The sequence below is a fragment of the Saccostrea echinata genome, unplaced genomic scaffold (genome assembly GCF_033153115.1).
Source record: "Saccostrea echinata isolate AGI-Se365-2 ecotype Australia unplaced genomic scaffold, CSIRO_AGI_Sech_v1 ptg000002l, whole genome shotgun sequence".
In the NCBI taxonomy this organism is placed as follows: Eukaryota; Metazoa; Mollusca; class Bivalvia; order Ostreida; family Ostreidae; genus Saccostrea; species Saccostrea echinata.
In genome coordinates this window covers 3,580,665-3,602,969 of record NW_026889751.1, presented here as the reverse complement: position 1 = coordinate 3,602,969, position 22,305 = coordinate 3,580,665, and the positions used below count along the sequence as shown (strand labels likewise).

The window sequence follows — 22,305 nt, the reverse complement described above, 5'->3', positions numbered from 1 at the left end:
TGCTCACTGATTTTTTGAAACCTTCTTTACTGGCATTTCATAAATCTATGACTCTCACTACACCCTTGTATCAGTGACTGTATGGCTCCTACTCCGTCTCACTGTCATCTGTATCCAAGATGAATTTCTTCTCAAAATTTGGGAATGTTAATATTATCTGTGAGCTTTCTGTTTAGGGTATAACAAAAATCTTGGCACTGCGTGGTCCACACAAACGCTACAGAATGTTCCGTTAGCCTGATTAATACACAGGGGTGACCGATCAACAGGGGATGCTTACTCCACCTAAGCATCTGATCCCACCTGTTGAATTTCCAGGGGTCCGTGTCTTATGCCCTCTTCACATATTTGTATTGTTTATAGATTTTTTTTAGATCAATTACTGTTCGTTGTCTTCACCTTTTTCGCTGGAGAAGCTTCTTTGTTGAGACTGGTTCTCTTTTATAGATTTTTTTCTCTTGTATCAAATCATTCATCGCCTGTGCATTTAGGCATCACCCATCAGCCACGCAATTCTAAATTTAGAGGACCCGACACAGTGCTGCGATTTTTCTTATTTCTTTTTAATATTGACATCGTTTTGAATGAGTAATTAATAGTTGAATGTATTGTTATGACAGCAATGTGTTTCGGCGGTTTGATATCGTACTGGTGTATTAAAAATCTAAATCACGGTTCCGCCTTCATCAGGGATCCAACCGTAATTTCTATTGCGGCAAAATAGCAAATCACCAATACTTTTATGTTTAGCATATGCAATCATTGATTTTGTTTGAAAAATTTGTTTGCATGTTTCATCCTTTAAAACTAATAACTAGTATTTTAATAATTTGGATTTCAGACATTTGAATCATATCTTTGGGTCATACTTTGTAAATAGAACATTAGGTATTTCCTTTGTTTTCTTGGTTTTATGTAGCGTTTTGACTCTGTTTAAATCCAGTCATGACTAGCGTCATGACTAATTGTCTCTGTCTCAAATCTGTCCCAATCCAGTCATGACTAGCGTCATGACTAATTGTTTCTGTCTCAAATCTGTCCCAATCCTCTATATGACTCTCAATCATCCCCGTCTCAAAATTTCTCAGCTTTCCCCAATCGTAGATCCTTCTCAATATTCTCAGTGTTTGTTTATTTACCCATAGCTGCCACCATTAAATAGTGACGTGTAACCGAGCGGATGTTGCAAAATATAATCAACACTTGATAAGGTCTCGTTTCGAGCATCGAGGAAGTCTTCCGTCCGATTTCTGATGAGATAAGGTCTTGCCTGAAATAGTTTAATTGATAAAAGAAGAACTACAGATGAAAGAGGTAGGCACATGAATACTTCAAAATGTGTTTAGAACACATTAAAGAGTGAAATCTATAAATTTCAAACAAATTACTGTTCTTTTTCATTCACTTCTGGTGTGACTGGAGTGCTCTAAATGACTTAAATCTACATACTTGAAACCAACTTTTATTCTACTTTAACTCGATCGCGAATATTAATCACCGCGAACCAATTATTTTGCTTTGTATTTGTTGAGAATGTTTCCTCAATCGCGAAAATAAGTTGTCGCGGATTGATTTCAAACTGACGATTCGCGAATAAAAGATGACGCGAATAATAGTTGGTTTACAGTATTAAGCGTCTAGGAATCATACCTGAAAGTTTCGGTGAAAAATACTCATCTTTTGACTTCCAATATCCAACTTCCGAGGCATGACTTGAAATACCCTATTGAGCATTATTATGAACTTTAAAAAAATGCATATTTTATATCTTCTTCAGGTGAACAATGGAAATGAAGGCAACGTAAACTGTCTAGCACACATACAAGTCACAATCTATCATCCATGAAAGTTTCAATTTCAGTATTCAACCGTTTTTATGACATCGTTCGGACAAAATTTCATTTTGAAAACAGGAAATCGGCTCTAGCGACTGGAAGTGAAATTCGGAGATTGAAAAGTCATGCACTATTATCTCTTTTGTGTTTTCTTGATATCTTTAGTCGTTCCTGGGGAAAATGGAGAGAAAAAAAATAATCAGAAAATTGTCAATAACTTAGAAGCGGAAATGAAATTTCAAAATTTTCCTTGTGATGGACAAAGTTCATTTAATTACGCATAATTCCTGAAAGTTTCACTTAAAACCATTCAATAGTTTTCGAAGAAACTCCTGTTCAATATTTTAGGGGGAGAAGAAAAAGTAGTAGAATCAATGTAAGGTCTTCCGTGTAGACGTAGAACCTTAATAAAAAGAATCAGTAGTATCATCATGAAGACGAAAGACCTTAAATATTTACAAAGTTATTATTCTTCATTTCCCCGAATAGTATGGGAATGGGAAATATCGTATAACTTCTGAAAACCTAACAAAGAGAACTTATTTACAAAAACTTTGGGACGGGTAATGATCTAAATATCAATTAACTCTACTTATGACGGTCTCAGTATGGTCTACTTAGTTCTCTCAATTATGTCTCAACTGCGCATGCTTGCTCACTTATTTACATCTCAGTTTTAAAGTTAACTTAATGTAAGATAGGGAAGGAAAGACTTGTTCAGTCACATCTAATCCCTGTCTCACCTTATCCTTAGTTTTCTTCAACAGCTTTCCTAATGAATGTCCTAGTCGAGTGTGTTCTATTGCAATGAGACGGTGCTTTTATACCATTCTTAATTCTGATTGGCTATTGACTTTGCATGAGCTTCTCTCTACTTGAGAGTTTGTAATTACTAGCTAGAATACTTTCCGATAATCACATTATTGGGAACTACATGTGTATGGGGATTCAGATCTGGAAGGAGATTAAAACTAGAGGTACTGTGAGCTCTTAGCTCAGAAAATGATACCCCAGCTCCCATATTTCTGTTTATTTTTTATGGGAAACCCCAGATATCTGAAAATAAAAAAGAAGGTACATAATGGCATTTTGAAATGAAGACTATGAAAGTCTCATAAAATTTTATTCAGTCGTATAGTCGGATAAGGGATGGGTACCCCAAATATTATAAAATGAGAGGCTTTGTCCAGGTTTTCCTATGGGAAACTTCAAATTAAAAAATCGTAAGTACACAATGTTTCTTTGTAATAAAGATTTTTGGAAAGTGTTAAATAATTTTATTCAGTGATCTAGGAGGTGATGCGGATAAGAAATAGGTACCCAAACTATTACAGAAAGAATGAATGTGTCCAGGGTTTGCTATTGGAAACCCCAAATATCTGTCCGATCAAACCAAAATAATAAGAGTGCACAATGGCACTATATGTAATAAAGTTTCTATGAAAGTCTTCTTAAACTTTATTCAGTGGTATAGGAGAAGTTGCGGATAAGAGACAGGTACCCCCAATGTTATAGTAAGAATGGTTTTGTCCATGTTTTGCTAAGGGTAAGCCCAAAGTTCTGTCCGATTGAAATGAAAAATAAGAGGTGCACAATGACTCTATATAATAAAGATTCTTTGAAAGTTTCATTATATTTCATTCAGTAGTGTAGGCGGATTTGCGGATAAGAGATGAGTGCCCTCAGTGTTATGGGCGGAAAGACGGACACACCCATCACTATTTACCCCCTGAGTAACTATGGCCCTTCTTGTTCTTTATAAGTAGATTCTTTTTCCTGTATATTCCTATGTTAAAGTTTGATTGCCCATTGTAGCCTTACCCTATCCCCGGGAGTCATGATTTGAATAATTTGAATCTACATTACTTGAGGTGGCTTTCATATTGCAATGACAAATCATGGCTTTTCTGTACTTGAGATTTTTAAAGATTTTTAAAGATTTTTACTGTATTCTTATGTAAAACTTCGATTGCCTAATGTGGACCCATCTACCCCCACGGATCATGATTTGAAAAAAAAATTATACATACACTACCTGTGGATGCTTTCATATAGATATGACTGCTCATGGCTTTGCTGTTCTTGAAAAGGGATTTTTAAAGAATTTTCCTTTGTAAAACCATTGTGGCCACACCCCACCCCACCCCCGGGGGGTCATGATTTGAACAAATCTGAATCTTCACTACCTGAGGATGCTTCCGTAAAAAATGACCAATTATGTCTTGGCTGTTCATGGAAAAAAGATTTTTAGAGATTTTTTTTTCTATGTTTACCCATGTAAAACTTTGTGTCCCCACCCACTCCCGAAGGTCATGATTTGAACAAAATTGAATATATATCTTGATGCTTCCATAAAAATATAACTGATCATGGCTTTGCTGTTCTTGAGAAAAAAATTTCTTTAAGAATTCTCCTATATATACCTACTAGTATGTAAAACTTTTATCACCCATTGTAACCCCACTCTACCCCCAGGGGTCTTGATCTGAACATAAATATATATACACTAACTATTGATGATTCAACATAAATATGACTGATCATGGCTTTGTTATTCTTGAGATGAAGATTTTAATGATTTTTCCTATTTATAACCATGTAAAAAATTTGATTGCCCATAGTGGCTCTGCATTATCCCCTTATAGGGATGATTTAAACAAACTTGAATCTACGCTATATCAAGAAGCTTTCACATAAATTTTCTGGCCCAGTGATTTTTAATATTTTACTTGTTCTTAATTATCTCCCCTTGGAAGAGGGCGTGGCCCTTCATTTGAACAAACTCGAATTCCTCCACCCAATGATACTCTGTGTCAAGTTTGTTGAAATTATCCCAGTGACTCTGGAGAAGATGCAATTGTAAAACGTTTGCGACCATAACAACGACAACGACCTACAAAGGACAAATTTTGATTAGAAAAGCTCACTTGAGCCTTCGGCCCAGGTGAGCAAGAAAGGATTGTCTGTAAATTTTATTTGCAGTATGTGTTTAACCTATTTTCTGTGACAAGTTGCAGTAAGTACTTGCTGAAATAAATTACACCTGACATTTTAATAAATATTTTTTTTAAAAAAATGTTGGTGCTTAGGAGCCTCTTTGTTATTAGGTCAAATCATGACAGCATTCAGCTAAAATTAATGTAAATAAACCTTGCCTCTAGAGCTGTATCTATGAGTATCTGTAAGTACTCTTGCCTCGATCCAAAGCCGAGAAGCATGCTGTTTCTTATAAGAGAACTGATTAGAGGCGTTAAGTGTCCGGAGACAGCCATGCGCTAAAGTGCTTTTGCTGTTTTAAAAAAAAATTAAAATTAGGGAACGCTGGGATAATCCTTGTTTGTCCATCAATTTTTCACACTTTATTATCATTAGAACCCTTTCATTTTTAGCGCCGTCAAAAATATTCTGTAATATTTGGATATGATTGGTCGTAGAACTATTGTCGATTTCGGCCCCATTTGCGGATTGAATCATGCAGATGAAAGCGTAATCTTTTCTTTGGAATTCCTAGATTTTAACTGCATTATGAAAAAAAAATTGAATTTGATTGTTCATGTCATAAAAATGTAAAGAAGGTTTTACTGGGTGTGATAATTTACGGTACGTTCCAAAGTCACAATACCTGGTCTACCAAATTGTAAACTATAGCTTAAGGATTGTTAACTGAATATTTAAATGTTCAATAATTTACATCTCTTAATTAAAGTTTATATCTTTATTTATGTATCACACGTTTAACTTTTTTACAGGTATTTTACAGTGGAATCAATATTTAAAAGCGCTCAATAGTAAATATGGTTTATCTGAAAAGAAAAAAAAATCACCTTTTTCAAACTGTGGTTACTTGTCGGAACTCTTAACCATAGCTGGGGTATATTTTAAAATTATAGGATACAGCCATTGACCATACGGGTTTATAGAGATATCTGACAAGACCCTGTCTAACGCCTTAGTCTTTGTCAAAAAAAGCTTATTTGTAAATTATGGCCCAATTACAGTGGAGCGTCGTTAATCCGGACGTCAAGAGTCCAATAGTCCGGACGCCTCGCGTTCAGGACAAAATTTGTTGGGTGGGAACGGAATTTACATATATATATATAATGTATAAACCAATTGTAAAAGATCCGTTTCAGTAATCCGGACTATTTTTTTTGGGAACACCATTCACGGTAGCTCAGTCGGTAGAGCGCTCGCTCCGTGATCGGGAGGTCGTGAGTTTGAATATCTGCCGCGATTGACCTAAGTCGATAAGAAATGGGTAGCAACTGTTCCTTCACCATGCGCTCGGCAATTTGAAGTGAAAGTTGCAGGTCCTTCTGATGAGACCTTAAAACCGAGGCCCCGTGTCACGGCAGGCGTTGGCACGATAACGATCCCTCACTGCTCAATGGCCCTGAGTGCCAAGTAAAGGTCAAAATTTGAAGCCCTTCACCGGTATATGGTGACGTCTCTATATGAGTGAAAAATTCTCGAATAGGACGTTAAACAACATACAATCAATCAATCTTTTGGAAAATAATCGATCGGATTAATGAGGCTTTCTTTGTATTAAATTTTCTTTAAGAGGCTCAAACTAAAGAATTTAATTAAGCATAAAATCTGTTTGAAATGCAGTTTTGGAAAGAATGTTTTTGTATAAAACTAAATAAACTGATAGATGAAGATATGCTGCCCAGAAACAAAAGGAATAGGATTATCAGGGATCAACAGAATAGTTAGTCTAGTACTCAACAAAAACTCATAAAACAGATCTGGTTACTTGTCTGTACTTACCAGTGCTAATACACTCCCATTTGTCACCATCACCAGACTTAACAACACAATAGAACTTGAGCATATAAAATAGTATTCGCAGAGTAAACCTTGCATAAGCTCTCTCACATTGGCCTCTCTTGATTTAATGTACAAATATAAGGTATTTTTATGCCCCCGTATCGAAGATTCGAGGGTATATAGTTTTTGCCCTGTCCGTCCGTCTCTCTGTCTGTCTGTTTATCTGTTTGTCCGCAAAAACTTTAACCTTGCCCATAACTTTTGATTGGTTGGAGCTTTGGCTTTCATATTTCACATGTGTATTCCTTGTGACAAGATCTTTCTTTGGGCACCACCATATTTGACCTTGACCTTGGAGTTCGACCTAGTTTTACAAAATTTTACCCAATTTAACCTTGGCCATAACTTTTGAACAGTTGGAGTTAAGGCTTTCATACTTCACATGTGTAATTCTTTTGACAACACCTTCCTTTGGATACCAACAACTTTGATCCTTTGACCTTGACCTTGGAGTTTGACCTACTTTTGAAAAACTTTAACATTGGCCATAATTTTTGAACGGTTGGTGCTAAGGCTTTCATATCTCAAATATATAATCCTTGTAACAAGACCTTCCTTTGGATACCAAAAACTTTGACCCTTTGACCTTGACCCTGGAGTTTGACCTACTTTTGAAAAACTTTAACCTTGGCCATAACTTTTGAACCGTTGGTGCTAGGGCATTCATACTTCAGATATGTAATCCTTGTGACAAGACCTTCCTTTGGATACCAACAACAACTTTGACTCTTTGACCTTGGAGATTGACCTACTTTTGAAAAACTTTAACCTTGGCCATAACTTTTGAACCGTTAGTGCTTGGGCTTTCATACTTCACATATGTAATCCTTGTGACCTTTGCTATAAGTTGTCATACGGGGCATCAGTGTTTCACAAACACATCTAGTTTATTTCAGTTTTATTTATCTATTATTTACAAGTATGCTTGACCCATAAAAACAAAGTATAAAAGTACTTTTGTATTTATACATTAACTAGAGTGTTCCAATGAATGCATGTGTCGCCTGCTTTGTAGCTTCATTAAAGATACATTGTATATATAAATCTACGTGTGGTGAGTTATTCATTAACTACTAATATTATAATTCATTCACTTCAAAGAAAAAAATCCATGGAAAGTATACTGAAAGTGAGATAGAATCTCTCAATAAAGAAAATATAGTTCCCCAACACTCAAATTAATAATTAAATTGAAATTACTACAAATATTTTTATCCTTTTTATTAATACATGATTCCAACAATCCTCCAAAAAAGATTTCAGTCTGTCTTTACTGCAATTTTCAGTCTACGCTATCCATAGTGGAATATCGATCTCGATGTATTTTCATAGTATTTAAATATCATTTTGTGTGGTAACTAAATATCGTACAGTTTCAAAGTACAGTATCATTATACTGATTATCAAAACCCTGTCTTTCAAAATTCAAAAGATATAAGACATTAAATTAAACTGTCCGGGGAATTTTTTGCAAAGTAGGTCAAAGGTCAAGGTCAAGTGGATTGTAACGCTGGTATTTTTCATAATGTTTTATGATCAACAGTGCACATGCTAAATAGCTTACTCTATAGACTTACCTCTTAAATAAGAAAAAATGCTGTATGTCGGCACTATGAACTATTTTGAGTTCTAGAGATATAAGATGTGACAGGGGGAAGACAAACAGACAGACACCGGGTAAAGTGATCCTTAATGTCGCATGTACAAGACACCATCATTATATTTCAAAAGATATATAATTGTCTACTGCTTAAAATATAATGGGAGAAGAAAGACAGTGCGACAGATGGACGTCGGACAAGGATATCAACACCATATACCCAAACTTTGTTTAGAAAGAGCGGATGTAATTAGAATCTTAATTTACAATCATATTTAGTATATATCCGTAAAAATAAGATGCTTTATTTTTAATAAACATAGTCAACAGGCATTTTTTTTTTGGGGGGGGGGGGGTACTCTGGCCTTAAATGTTACCTTAAATTTAAGTGCTCTATCCTTTTTGTTTTAATTTTAAATATACATATATCTCTTGGTAAGCAGTGTTGGCAAGTGTATTTTGAAGTGTTTTTCGGGGAGTAAGAATGAATGAAAACCTTAGTGCCTCGTAAAGGTACAATACAAATAAAAGATAAATTCAAAAGAAAAAAATCAAATGCTTTCATCTTTTCGCCGCCTCTCTTCATCTATTTTAGTAGGTTTGCACTTGAGGATTGACTTTCGTCAGTATTTCAACAAAATTAGGTGACGCAAATATGTCATATTTTTAAGTAATTTAAGCTTTTACAAGTACATTGTTTGGACTACGTCTTTTCTTGTATCATTTGACATAGGAGAAGATAATGTGAATTTAAGAAAAGGAAAAAATGTATGTTTAAACAGTTATTGCTACACCTTGCTTTTAAAAAAGACAAAGACAGTAAAGACATGCTATGATTTCTTAAATCTGTGATAATTAAATAAAGATTATCAAATAGTGTAGAGTTGGGTAATGGAAAATACACTCGATATCACTGCTACCTGAAGTATAGATATCCTTTTATGTGTTTTTACGAAGGCATTTTTTATGAAAAGCACTTCAAAATACGCAATATCGTAGTCTATTTCACCAATAAATCAAGATATGTTGTATTTTTATCATCAATTGAAATCTTGAAATCTTTGGTATTATAAAATTCACACTTAGAAGATATGGAACGAATTCATTTAAACAAACAGTAAGTCCCCACTTCAAAGCGGATTATTTTGAACCTCCATTAATTCAGAGGACGTTCAGAGATGAAACACTGTATCTCTTCATCTGAAACACCATTTTATGTTCGCCATGCCTCATATAAGTCTTATCAACCCGACATATTTCTATGGACTGTCGGATTCAAATCTAACTAGAAGCTATCATAATGAACAAGCATTCTGAGAGTATTGCATTAGTAATACTAGTCCCCTACCGGCAAGTGTAATCTGGTTCCCGTTAAAAATTGAAAATGCCATAATTCCGTCAAAAATTAATGAAGCGGAACGAAATGCAAACTTGATCTTTAACTCATCATGGTAAAGTCACATACCAAAACTCAGTTCAATATCTGCAAGCGTTTAGAAAAAAAAATTGCGGAAAACCGTGAAAAATTGAAAAGGTCGTAATTCCGTCAAAAAATCATTGAAGCGGAACGAGATACAAACTTGATCTGTAGCTCATCAAGATACACTTACATACCAAAAATCAGCTCAATATCTGCAAACATTTAGAAAACCAAGTGGGACAGACTGACAGACAGACAGCTAGACAGACGGATGGACAGACTCAGAGGAAATCTATAGTCCCCTCCGGTTTCACCGGAAGATGACGAACAGTGAACAATGTCCAAAAAAAACCCTTCAACAATACAAATCTGTGAACAGGTCATAAAACACGGACCCCTGTATATTCCAGAGGAGGGATCAGGTGCCTAGGAAGAGTAAGTCATACCCACGCATAAGTGCTTGTCTCTAAAGTTATTCTAAATTGTACCTGGTAACTGGTGAAGAAGTCAAAGTAGTTATACCATCATTTACTTAAAAATACATGTATAAAATTGGCCATAAAATGTTTAGGCAAGCATGTGGCCAATGAACCTGTTATATAAGTAATTAACACAGTATATTCATTTCCAATTTAAAGAAGCATAAATTTGGGTTAATTAGGAATTTTGGAAAGAGACCTCCTAAATAAAGTTTGCATATCTTCAGGAAACCACTTTATCATGTTTTTAAAGTTGATTTGGGTACTGCGTAATATTTAAAACGAGCTCTAGGAACATGTTATTTAGAATACTTTTTAGCCCTCAGTTGGCCTATCCATTGAAAAGTAAGATCCCCAAAAATTGTTACACATCCCCAGGACACCACCAATCATATTCTAAAAGATATATTGTCTACTGTGAAAAAAATAGAAATTAGTCTTGGGAACCAGTTTTTGTAGATAAATCTTTTTTGGCCTCCAATATGCCCCATGGTGAAAGGAAAATTCCGAAACCTTATTGCAAATATACAGGACATCAACAAACATATTCCAACAAGCATTCTGAGAGTATTGCATTAGCAATACTAGTCTCCTACCGGCAAGTGTAATCTGGTTCCCATTAAAAATTGAAAATTTCATAATTCCGTCAAAAATTAATGAAGCGGAACGAAATGCAAACTTGATCTATAACTCATCAAGGTAAAGTCACATACCAAAACTCAGTTCAATATCTGCAACCGTTTAGAAAAAAAAAATTGCGGAAAACCCTGAAAAGCTGAAAAGGTTGTAATTTCGTCAAAAATCAATGAAGCGGAACGAAATCCAGACTTGATCAGTAACTCCTCAAGATACACTCATATACCAAAAATCAGCTCAATATCTGCAAGCGTTTAGAAAAAGTGCGGAAAACCAAGTGGGACAGACTGACAGACAGACGGACAGCTAGACAGCTAGATGGACAGACAGACAGACCGACAGACGGACGGACGGACAGACTCAGAGGAAACCTATAGTCCCCTCTGGTTTCCCCGGTAGGGGACTAAAAAAAAAGAATTTGCTACTGTGTAAAATGTAAGAGTACTGAGAACCAAGTTTTCATAAACAGTGTCGTTTCTGACCCCCAATGGCCCCTGAGACCATATGTTCCATCAGGAACCAAAAGGAACCAGGATGATGGCCCCTGGGGTAAAAAAAAATGAAATTTTCGGAACCTTGGTGAATCTACAGAACACCATCTATCATAATTCTCAAAGATGATTTAGCTACAGTGAGTGTTGGACGAGTTCTGGGACTCTTCTATAAAATTCTGAAACCATGCTGCACCTCTACACTTAACTACCAATCATCTTCAGAAAGATGAAGTGATTACTGCGTAAAATATAAAATGAGGTCTAGGAACATGATTTTCGAAGAAAAACATGTTTTTTTTATGCCTCCCCCAAAATGGTCTCCAGAGTGAATTTGAATATTTCGAAACCTCATTGCAAATCTCTAGGACACCATGAATATTATTCCAAAAAATGATTTGACTACTGCGAAAATTTTAAGAGGAATTCTTTGTACATGGTTTTTGTAAAAAAGATTGTCGTTTATTGACCCCAGTGGCCCAAAGATACAAACGAAAACTCTGAAACCTTACTGGACATCTACAGGACACCATCAATAATATTCAAAAAGATGATTTTGCCTACAGTAACTACTTAAAATAACTTCAAAGAATTTCTGGGAAAATAGAATTTAGAACATTATTGTTTATATCTCAAAAAAGATTTGGTTGCCATGGGAACTGCTGAAAAAGTTTGAAGAGTTGATATTTTCAGTTATTTTGATTCTTTTTTGAGCCTTAATAAAGACAAAGAAAATCAGACTACTCTCACAAAAAACGTGACACCTTGTTGCCACTTATGCTATAAAGAAACTATTTAGAATATATCTCTAAGTAAGTGGTTACCATGAGTACATTTGGAATATATTTTTAAAAATGTTAACACTGACAATTGATAAGTGTTACATGATCAAACTCAATCAACAACAATAAAAAAAAAAACAATAAAAACTATTTGAACTTACGTAATAAGGTATTGGCAATGGTATTCTAAAAATAAACTTCACGATTGCTATGGTAACACAGTGTAGCCACACAAATTTGTTGCTCAATTTTGAATGTAGTCTTGTCCCATGATCCCTTGCACTTCGTTATTGGGGTCATGTAACGGCTGTATCCATGTTTAATGGCGGCGCCCATGACGCATCTAAACGTGCGAAATTCGTAGCCTGTGGAAAAAAATGGAAAGCCATCGAATACACAATTTTTCACATAAACTGCTTGTAAGTATTGATTTTCCCGGTCTCTGGTTGTCTTTTTCTGAGTTTATAAGGACGTGACAAGCTTTAGTTACTTAAATTACTTAAAAATAAAAATGTAAACAAGTTTTGCTCTACATTTCTTAACAGTTCAAACAAGTGTTTAGAGGCGTAGCTTAGTTTTCCTCTTATCAAGTAAAGAAGTACTTTAGGATGCTTTTTAAATTTTCAGTGCCCAAATTTCCAAGACATTTCGAAATAAATCATTTTGGGGCCACACTACGTTCGAATTTTCTCCAACATGTCGTTGCTCGCGTGTATTGACATATTTTAGGAAGTTCCAAAGTACACATACATGCAGCGAATTTTATTAACATTATTTTATACTCACAGATAATTTATTATGTCATTTAAGTTAACAAGCAAAAATCTGGTTAAATCAATCAGCATTTTTAACAAATATTTGAGGCATTCTTGCCTTTCTCAGTTGTTTCTGTTCATATGAAAATACTTGTAGCTGAATTCGTGAATTGCATTATTAACAGAAAAGGATCTCTCTCTCTCTCTCAGGAAAAAAATGCATGTAGACCCCCATAACTGATAAGAAGAACCAAGTCCGAGTTCCCCCAAATCCACTGCAACCCCTAATAAAACATTTTTCAGGCACTCTTTTTATCTCTTATTGTTGTACTTTTAGATAAATTAAAACTCAGAAATTAAATACCTGTCTACAGCATAAAATGGAATACATAGTGTCATACTACATTAAAGATGACATTACTTTTTTTGTAATAGGATTAAAGTCTGAAAAATATGCTTTCTGAAGATATTCATTCCTGAAGCCAAAGAAGTGCCATAAACTGGAGCCAATGTATTTTGGAATGATTCTGCTCGAAAACTTTATGAACCCTGTGGATCATCTGTAACTGGAATCTTAATAAAGATTTTTATACTGGTATGTGCATATAAATGATGAATTGCAGTGCAACTATGTTTGTTTTATTTTGATATCAATTTGCAAATATGTTAAAGTATTCCTTAATATATGAGAAAATTACGTACATTTGTGTTGTTATAAAATACATGTACTTTATCTTGCATTTCAATTTCTTTTATGCGCCCGGATCGATAGATCGGGGGCGCATATTGTTTTTGTCCTGTCTGTCTGTTGTCAACTTTAACCTTCACCATAACTTTTGAACTATGAGAGATAGAGACTTCATATTGGGTATGCTTACTCCACTAATTAAGCTCTTTTAAATGACACCAAGGTCAATGACCTTGTGACCTTGACTGTGACCTATATGCTAAAAATAGCTTTTTCGACATTTGTTGCCGCCGGGTGCATAGTGTTTCACAAACACATCTTGTTTTTTACATAATATTAGAGCTTTATTTTTGTTTCAGTTTTACATGCATTTTCATTTTGGTACTTGTTCTCTTTTCTGGTTTGAAGATGTTATTAATTTCTCTCAGCTTTTTTTTTTTAAAGCATTATTAGCGATAAAATGCTTAGAGTGTTAATTGTAAATTATCGGGTTGTAAACATCAACATGGACACTGTATTATAAAGATATCATGTTGAGATCATCTACAGGATGAAAAGTAATATGTTTTGATAAGAGATTCAAAACATATGTATTTTATTTTATTCATTAAAATCAGGAGTATTTATACTGATTTCCTTCTATTTACTCCAGGTCATCACTGGTCACTACTGTAAGGACACATGAAAGAAGAATGGTTTTGCAGCTTTATCTATAACTTGTCTATAAGCTATAATAAAGTATTAAATCTGTATGGGTTTTTTTTTTTCATTTTAAAAATGAATATATAAGGATTGCAAAGAAGCAGTTGCTTTCAAACCTTCCATATTAGAAACTGGGCCAGCTAGGACCAGTGTTCAATCATTTTACTTGTCTTTGGCCACCCCCTATTTCTAATTACAAATATGAACAGTATTGGAGAACCAAGACTGGCTATATGCTATTCACCATTGCTTGATTTAGCTAAAATATATTAGACAAATCTTAAAAGTCACAATAGTGTTCAAAATAAAGCAAATTTTCTGCTGTGGCATTTTGTTTCTTTAATGTCATTGTTTTAAATTGGAATTTTGGAAATAAAATAGAAGGTTCAGTTCTAAAATAATGAACCTCTTTCGGATGCTGAACATGAAATGACAAGGGAAAAATCATATGTGTTCAGAATAATAGAAGGAATGAGCAGCCTTTCCAACTCCACTCCAAAGCCATACAAATGTGAGTTTATATTTTACAGTGTATTTGTTTGTTTGTTGTTTAACGTCCCTCTCGAGAATTTTTCACTCATATGGAGGTGCCACCACTTGCTGGTGGAGGGCTGCAAATATTGGACCTGTACTCGGCACTCAGGGCCATTGAGCAGTGAGGGATCTTTTTGTGCCAGCACCTACTGCTACACGGGACCTCGGTTTATACAGTCTCATCCGAAGGACTGGTCTCCACGTCCCGCAGTGGGATTCGAACCCGCGATGTAAGGATCAACTCCTTACTTCATGACTCTAGAACAAATGCTCTAACTCCTGCGCCACGCGGGCAACAATATATTTTACAGTGTGTAGCTCTCTTAAATGTATGAATAAAATGGGGGTGGTTGGGTGGGTTATACACATCTGCAGGCATTCAAAACACTGTCCTCCTACTTGCTAAAGGCTTTCTCTTGCTGATGAAAGTATGAACACAACTTGTGATTAATTTGCAATCAAAAACACAATGGGTTTCATCTACAACAATGAAAGTGCCTTGAACATTTCTTGCTGCCTGCAACATGTATTGAGAAGAACTCAAAAGATCCCCAGGGTGTCCAAAGTATAATTCTTTTGTCAGAAAAAGGCCAAACATGATCATATCTCTATCTCATATTAATTAGTTAATGTTAACAACTGGTTAATGTCCCAAAGAACTAAAAAGACAACCAGGCTAATAATACTACCTCACCCCTCCACTACACACACAGAGTATTTCTGCAAGCATGGTAAGTGTGTGTGTGTACATTGTATCTGTCAGATATATGTCGATACACGCGAGCAACAACATGTTGGAGAAAATTCGAACGTAGTGTAGCCTCAAAATATATTATATCGAAATGTCTTGGAAATTTGGGCACTAAAAATTTAAAAAGCATCCAAAAGTACATCTTTACATGGTGAAAGAAAAACTAAGCTACGCCTCTAAATATTTGTTTGAGCTGTTACGAAATGTAGAGCAAAACTTGTTTACATATTTATTTCTAAGTAATTTAAGTAACAAAGGCTTGTCACGTCCTACTACACACAGAAAAAGACAGCCAAAAACCGGAAAAATCAATACGTACACGCAGTTTACGTGAAAAATTGTTTATTCGATGGTATTCCAATTTTTTTCACAGGCTACGAATTTCGCACGTTCAGATGCGTCATGGGCGCCGCCATTAAACATGGATACAGCCGTTACATGACCCCAATAACGAAGTGCAAGGGATCATGGGACAAGACAATAACGAAGTGCAAGGGATCATGGGACAAGACTATTTTGAATGAAGCTGCTATTTTAAGGAACAAAATGGAAAGTCAAGACTGGCAAATGTACATTGTTATGACCTTGTTACACAGATATCATAAGATAAATGGGGATTGCTTCGTTGTAGTGTAAGCATGGAAACCAAAGTGGTTTAAAGAAAATGTTCATTTCTGTTTACTTTATAGAAGATGGTAGCTTCTTGCATCCATTTTGAGTTTGTGTGGTAATCGAAATGAAAGGTCAGATAATAGTTCATAAATATCTATCATTAAAGTTGGGGGACTCTAACACAAGCTTTAAGGATACGTATCCAGGGAAACAAAATATGTTCAGCTGTTTATAAAAAAAATGTCTACAATATTGAAGATGGGTGAACATGACGAGTGAAAAGCCTATCGTGTGACAAACATTAAGGTGAAAAATTGAATCTCAATTGTATCAAATTTTTCCTTGATATTTCATCTAACATTAAAATATACTTTATGTAAAATCTCTAGAATTTGCACGGAATATGTTACAAGAAACTTTCTCTTATTTGGTTGCATTACAACCATAAAATTGCTTTTATTTTTTAGTTTATGACTTAATAAAAATGAATGAATATAATAATTTCTTTTCAATACCATGTTTCCATAGTAACGTAATAGTTGATTACTCAAATTTTTTCATGCATTTAAGACATCAGGTCTTTAACTTTTTGAAACAGTCATTTTCAGTTTTTTGCATAGCCGCAAACTTAACCATGGGACTATTTTAGGGCATATTATCATGGTAACCATGCCACATAGCAACCGATTGTTGTCCGATTTGAGTAAAATGTATCAAAAACTTTTACCCTTGTGAGTTTGGGGTAATTCTGAGACTATGCCTGTCACATCTCCTATATAAATCAAACTTGATATAAAAGTATACTTCATTACGATGAGAATTAATTCTACTGATTTTAGATTTTTCTAAACGATGTTGTCATTGGCTACTACAAAATCTGTGAAGTAGTATAGATGCTACTCCTCCTACAGTGAAATTACGATTTCAATAAAGCGTACAACAAAAGTAGAATACTAACACAATTTACAATTTGTGATAATGGCAAGGAAATATATTCCCTTGCTGCAACCGTAGCTTTGAACAAGAAGCCCATGGGCCACATCGCTCACCTGAGCACCGTGGCTAGGAAAAAAAGCAAAAATCAATTCAGTATTGAAAAGCTTTAATGCATAAGTGGTCCCGACCTACCCCTAAAAAAAAGGGGGGGTTATGATTTGAACAAAATTGAATCTACACTAACTAAAGATGCTTACATATTTCTTTAAATAACTAACACTTTTTTCCCTACAAGTTTGAACTTTCATTATGGTCCCACCCTACCTCCTGGGGGGTCATGCTTTGAACAAACTTGAATTAACACCACCTGGGGATGATTCCACATGAGTTTCATCTTTCCTGGTCCAGTGGTTCTTGAGAAGATTTTTAGAAGATGCCATTAATTTTTCACTAATTTGTAATTATCTCCTTTTGAAAGAGGGTGTGGCCCTTCATTTGAACAAACTTGTATCCCCTTTACCCAAGAATACTCTGTGCCAAGTGTGGTTGAAATTGGTCAAGTAGTTCTGGAGAAGAAGACGAAATTCTGAAAAGATTGCAACGACAGACAACGGACAAATTTCAATCAGAAAAGTTCACATGAGCGTTTAGCTCAGATGAGCTAAAAAAGGACAAAGAGTATATGCAAACAAGTTATTGTCCTGCTCAAGACAAAATTTAAATAACACCTGCACACACAATATGCACACCAATAGCACTCATACAAATAACAAAAAAATATAACAACAAGATGTGTTTGTGAAACACTGATGCCCCAGTATGGCAATTTATAGCAAAAGTTAAACTTTCTCAAATGCAAAACAAATATCTTGGTACCCAAAGTAAGGTCGTGTCTCGAGGAATAAACCTGTGAAATATGAAAGCCCTAGCAGCAACCATATATGGAAATATGTGGAAAATTGAAAAGGTTAAAGTGTTTTTCAAAAGTATGTCAAACACCAAGGTCAAGGTCAAAATTAATGGTGCCCAAGGAAAGGCCTTCTCCCAAGAAATATACAAGTGAAATATGAAAGCCCTAGCACCAACCGTTCAAAATTTCAAGATAATAACAGTTAAACTCAGTGTTAAACTCAGTCTTCAAAAATATTAGGAGTTCCGAGTGACCACCATCACATTAAATATAAAAAAAACCACCTTCACATAAAAAAAAAACACCAACACTTGAAAAACCACCTTCACATGAAAACCACCATCACATGAAAAACCACCATCACATGAAAAACCACCTTCACACGAAAAACCCCCTTCACATGAAATAACCACAGCATAACATAATAAAGCACCATCTTCACATGAAAAAACCACAGCATAACATATTAAAGCACCATCTTCACATGAAATAACCACAGCATAACATAATAAAGCACCATCTTCTCATGAAATAACCACATAAGGCAGCTATGGCGTTCCATAATTATTTGCCTGTATTTTCCCAATGTAAGTAGACAACAGTGATTTCTGATCTCTTATTCTTCATTGTTTTTGAGGCATTTTTTTCCTGGAGAAATATGGCAGGTACCCTATGTTGAAAATGAACTAGATAAATTCAGTATGTACACTTTATATGACACAATTTTCTCAAAGTCAAGAAAACCTTTTTTTCATTTGTGTTTAGAGCTTCCTTAAGTATACATACATACTAAGCAGTTTTATAAATCACAGCCATTCTCTATTTGAGATGATTTTTAGAAACTGAATATTTGCTCTCTTAGTGTGGTTTCACCTTATACGGTACCCCCAGGGCTATTCTGAATATGCATCTTTGAGGGATGTTCGAATAAAATGATTTATTTTGTGGCCCGTTGTTCTTGAGACGATATTTTGAAGTATTTTCTTCATTGTCTTTCTGACATAGTCTCTGTTTATCAACAAAAATCTTTGTTACCTATTTATGACTAGTTTGTTGTCATTATGCATATTTCTATTGATAAGAAATTACGGTAGAAAATTAAGACACTAGTTATTCCTTTGCAAAACGTAGATTCCCTGTTAGCCAAACCCTACTTCCAGGGTCCATAATTTGAAGAAACTATAATCTGCACTACTTGTAGCTTGCATTATAATATGACTAATCATGCCCCTGTTGGTTTAGAAGACTTTAAAAAGATTTTTCCCTATAAATTTTAATGTAAAATTTGGATCTTTTATTGTGTTTCCACCCTTTCCCCGGCTGGGGACCATGATTTGACATCTGCACTACCTGTGTATGTTTTCATTTTTATTACGACTTAACAGTGTAACCGCCCTACTTCCAGGGTCCTTAATTTGAAGAAACTATAATCTGCACTACTTGTAGCTTGCATTATAATATGACTAATCATGCCCCTGTTGGTTTAGAAGACTTTAAAAAGATTTTTCCCTATAAATATTAATGTAAAATTTGGATCTTTTATTGTTTCCACCCTTTCCCCGGCTGGGGACCATGATTTGACATCTGCACTACCTGTGTATGTTTTCATTTTTATTACGACTTAACAGTGTAACCGCAGTCGGTAGAGCGCTCGCTCCGTGATCGGGAGGTCGTGTGTTCGAATCACGGCCGCAACTGACCTAAGTCAATAAAAAAAATAGGTAGGAACTGTTCCTTCGCCAAGGGCTCGGCACTGTGGAGTAAAAGTTGCGGGTCTTTCGCATGAGACCTTTTACCAAGCTCCCGTGTCACGGTAGGCGTTAGCACCCTCACTGCTCAATGGCCCTGAGTGCCGAGTAGAAGTCTAAATTTGAAGCCCTTCACCGGTATACGGTGACGTCTCTTTATGAGTGAAAAATTCTCGAACGGGACGTAAAGCAACACACAATCAATCAATCAATCAATCAATCAACTAAACAGTGCCCTGTGCAGTTATTGAGATGTTAAATAAATATTTTATCTATATACTCCCGAAAAGTAAAACTCTGATTCCCTATTTTAGCCCATTCCCCGGAAGGCATGATTTAAACAAACTTGAATCTGTTACTCCCTGAGGTTGCTTGCATATTAACATGACATCATACATCTGCTGTTCTCAATCAGATTATTTCCTATATATATTACAATGTATAATTTGATTGTCTGTTGTGTTTTCACCTTACCAAATCTGCACTAGTTCTAGTATCTTGGCATTTTTAAAGATATGATATGACTAATCTTGACCCTGGTGTACTCAGAATTTTCCCCCATATAGATATATCTATTTAAAATTTTGATTCCCATTCTACAACCATGATTTGAACAAACTTGAATCAATTAAGAAAAGCTTTCACATAATTTCATCTTTTCTGATCCTGTGGTTCTTAATTTGAAAGAAGATATTTTTAGAAATGATACCACCATATATTTGTTATTTCTCGATTATTTTCCTTTTGAAAGAGGATGTGGTTCTTGATTGGATACACTTGTGTTCACTTTACCAACGATGCTTTGTGATTGTTTGGTTGAAAGTGGTTCCGGAGAAGAAACCAAACGTCTTAAAAAGACAGCAGTCGAAAGTCAAACGACAGACAAACCCACTTTAAATAGCCTTTGGGTCAGGTGAGCTAAAAACTCCAATTTACAAAACAGTTCCACTGACGAAAGAATTAGACCATGACAAATTGGCATGTTTTGGAATCCACTACAAATGTGTTTGTTGATATTAAGAACGATAAATAAATATGATAAAAACACGCAATGGTAAAAAGCAAAAAAAAAAACAAACTACTGTAAGTACACAAAACTATCTGAATTTTGGATACGAGTCAAATTTGACACAAATGTTACATAACATCAACGTTATATACACAGAATCGGGTACCTGTAAGGGATATTTAAGAGCTGTATTTTTAGTTATAAAAGATCATAAGGTTTAGGAATTTCTTTCAAACTTAAAAAAATAAAGCACCTTATTAATAGATATGCAGAAATTAAATGCATATACAAGTATTTTAAAAATAGAATTGTTTTTGTTTTGCCGTTTTACCCCGCCTTTCTCCTTAAAACTCTCAGAGATAGAAAACCCGAACACCGAATTGATCATGAATTGAAATGAATATTTTTTTTGTTAAAAGCAATCAATTCATGTGTTCAACGGAATGCCTTATATGGAACAAATCTGAACAATTGCATAATATGCTTGATAAAATCATACGTTCGCACATGCAATTTTCAGCATATATTCCTGATGATCTCTCATTGAAATCAAACGCTAGATCTTATCAAGCTTATAGTCGTACTTCACTTTCCGCTGTCTATAAATGTCCGTGCATGTTGTGACGGATGCCATGTAGGTTTTAAGAAATATAGTTTTCAAATTGTTGCTGTTCATGCAGTTTAATTTCTGGTTTTTGAACGAGTCTGAGATTTAGCCATCTAAATCTTTTTTGTTATTTCATTTTTCGGATTTCTCCCTTTCTTTCCTGTGCTCTAGTGAAATCTTGCCGGAATAAATGATGATAAAATTACACTCCAAGAACCCACAATTACCTCCGATTTCCTTTACAAAACGTCGCGATGCATACAGAATAACAATGCTAAACGTGATGAATATAAAGTCACTTGACAAATATTGTAGAACATTTTATTTCCCCCCCCCCCCAAAAAAAAAACGAAAATTGACAATATTTAACAATTATTACTAAATATACAAAATAAAAATAAAATAAACCAAATATTTGTAACTTAATTGAATAGTATCCATTTGAAGGTCAGATGCCCATATTATGATTACACCGTTGTTAACCAAACTTCAAGCTACTTCGGAACAAGAACAAATGATAGTAATTTTTATCAAATTAAAAAAAATTATCTTCCAATCAATGTGTACCCTATATGGAGTAGGATTTTCGTGAAAATATTTTAGCTCAGACGATTACGTGCATTTAATTTAGCGAGAAGGAAACATGTTCACAAATAAATTATCTTACATAACTTGATGCAGTAAAGGTAATGTTTCGACTGCCGGTATATTGAAATTAATATAAGTATAGAATTTCAGCAGAGTGAGCATAAAGACTAGGTGATATTAGAGTATGGTGTTCTGGAAATCACAACTTTAATGTTTCGCATTGCAGCTTGAAAGGAGACTCACCAATCCCCCACCCACCCCTTTCCCAAACTTTGACCAACGGACTGTTCCAGAAAAACTATTAGAATAAATATTTAAAACAGATTGAAACACTAATTCCTTTTTTTTAATTATTATTATTTGGGGTTTGTTTTTGGGAAGGGGGTGTT

General features: G+C 34.9%; 1 long non-coding RNA gene across 1 annotated transcript; it reads left to right on the top strand.

Moving 5' to 3' along the window:
• The first annotated feature begins 12,338 nt into the window (after positions 1–12,338).
• On the top strand, positions 12,339–14,269 carry LOC133178354 (uncharacterized). The gene is made up of 3 exons (XR_009719974.1): positions 12,339–12,495; positions 13,267–13,426; positions 14,172–14,269. It is a non-coding gene; the product is annotated as an uncharacterized LOC133178354 (long non-coding RNA).
• Positions 14,270–22,305: the final 8,036 nt, after the last annotated feature.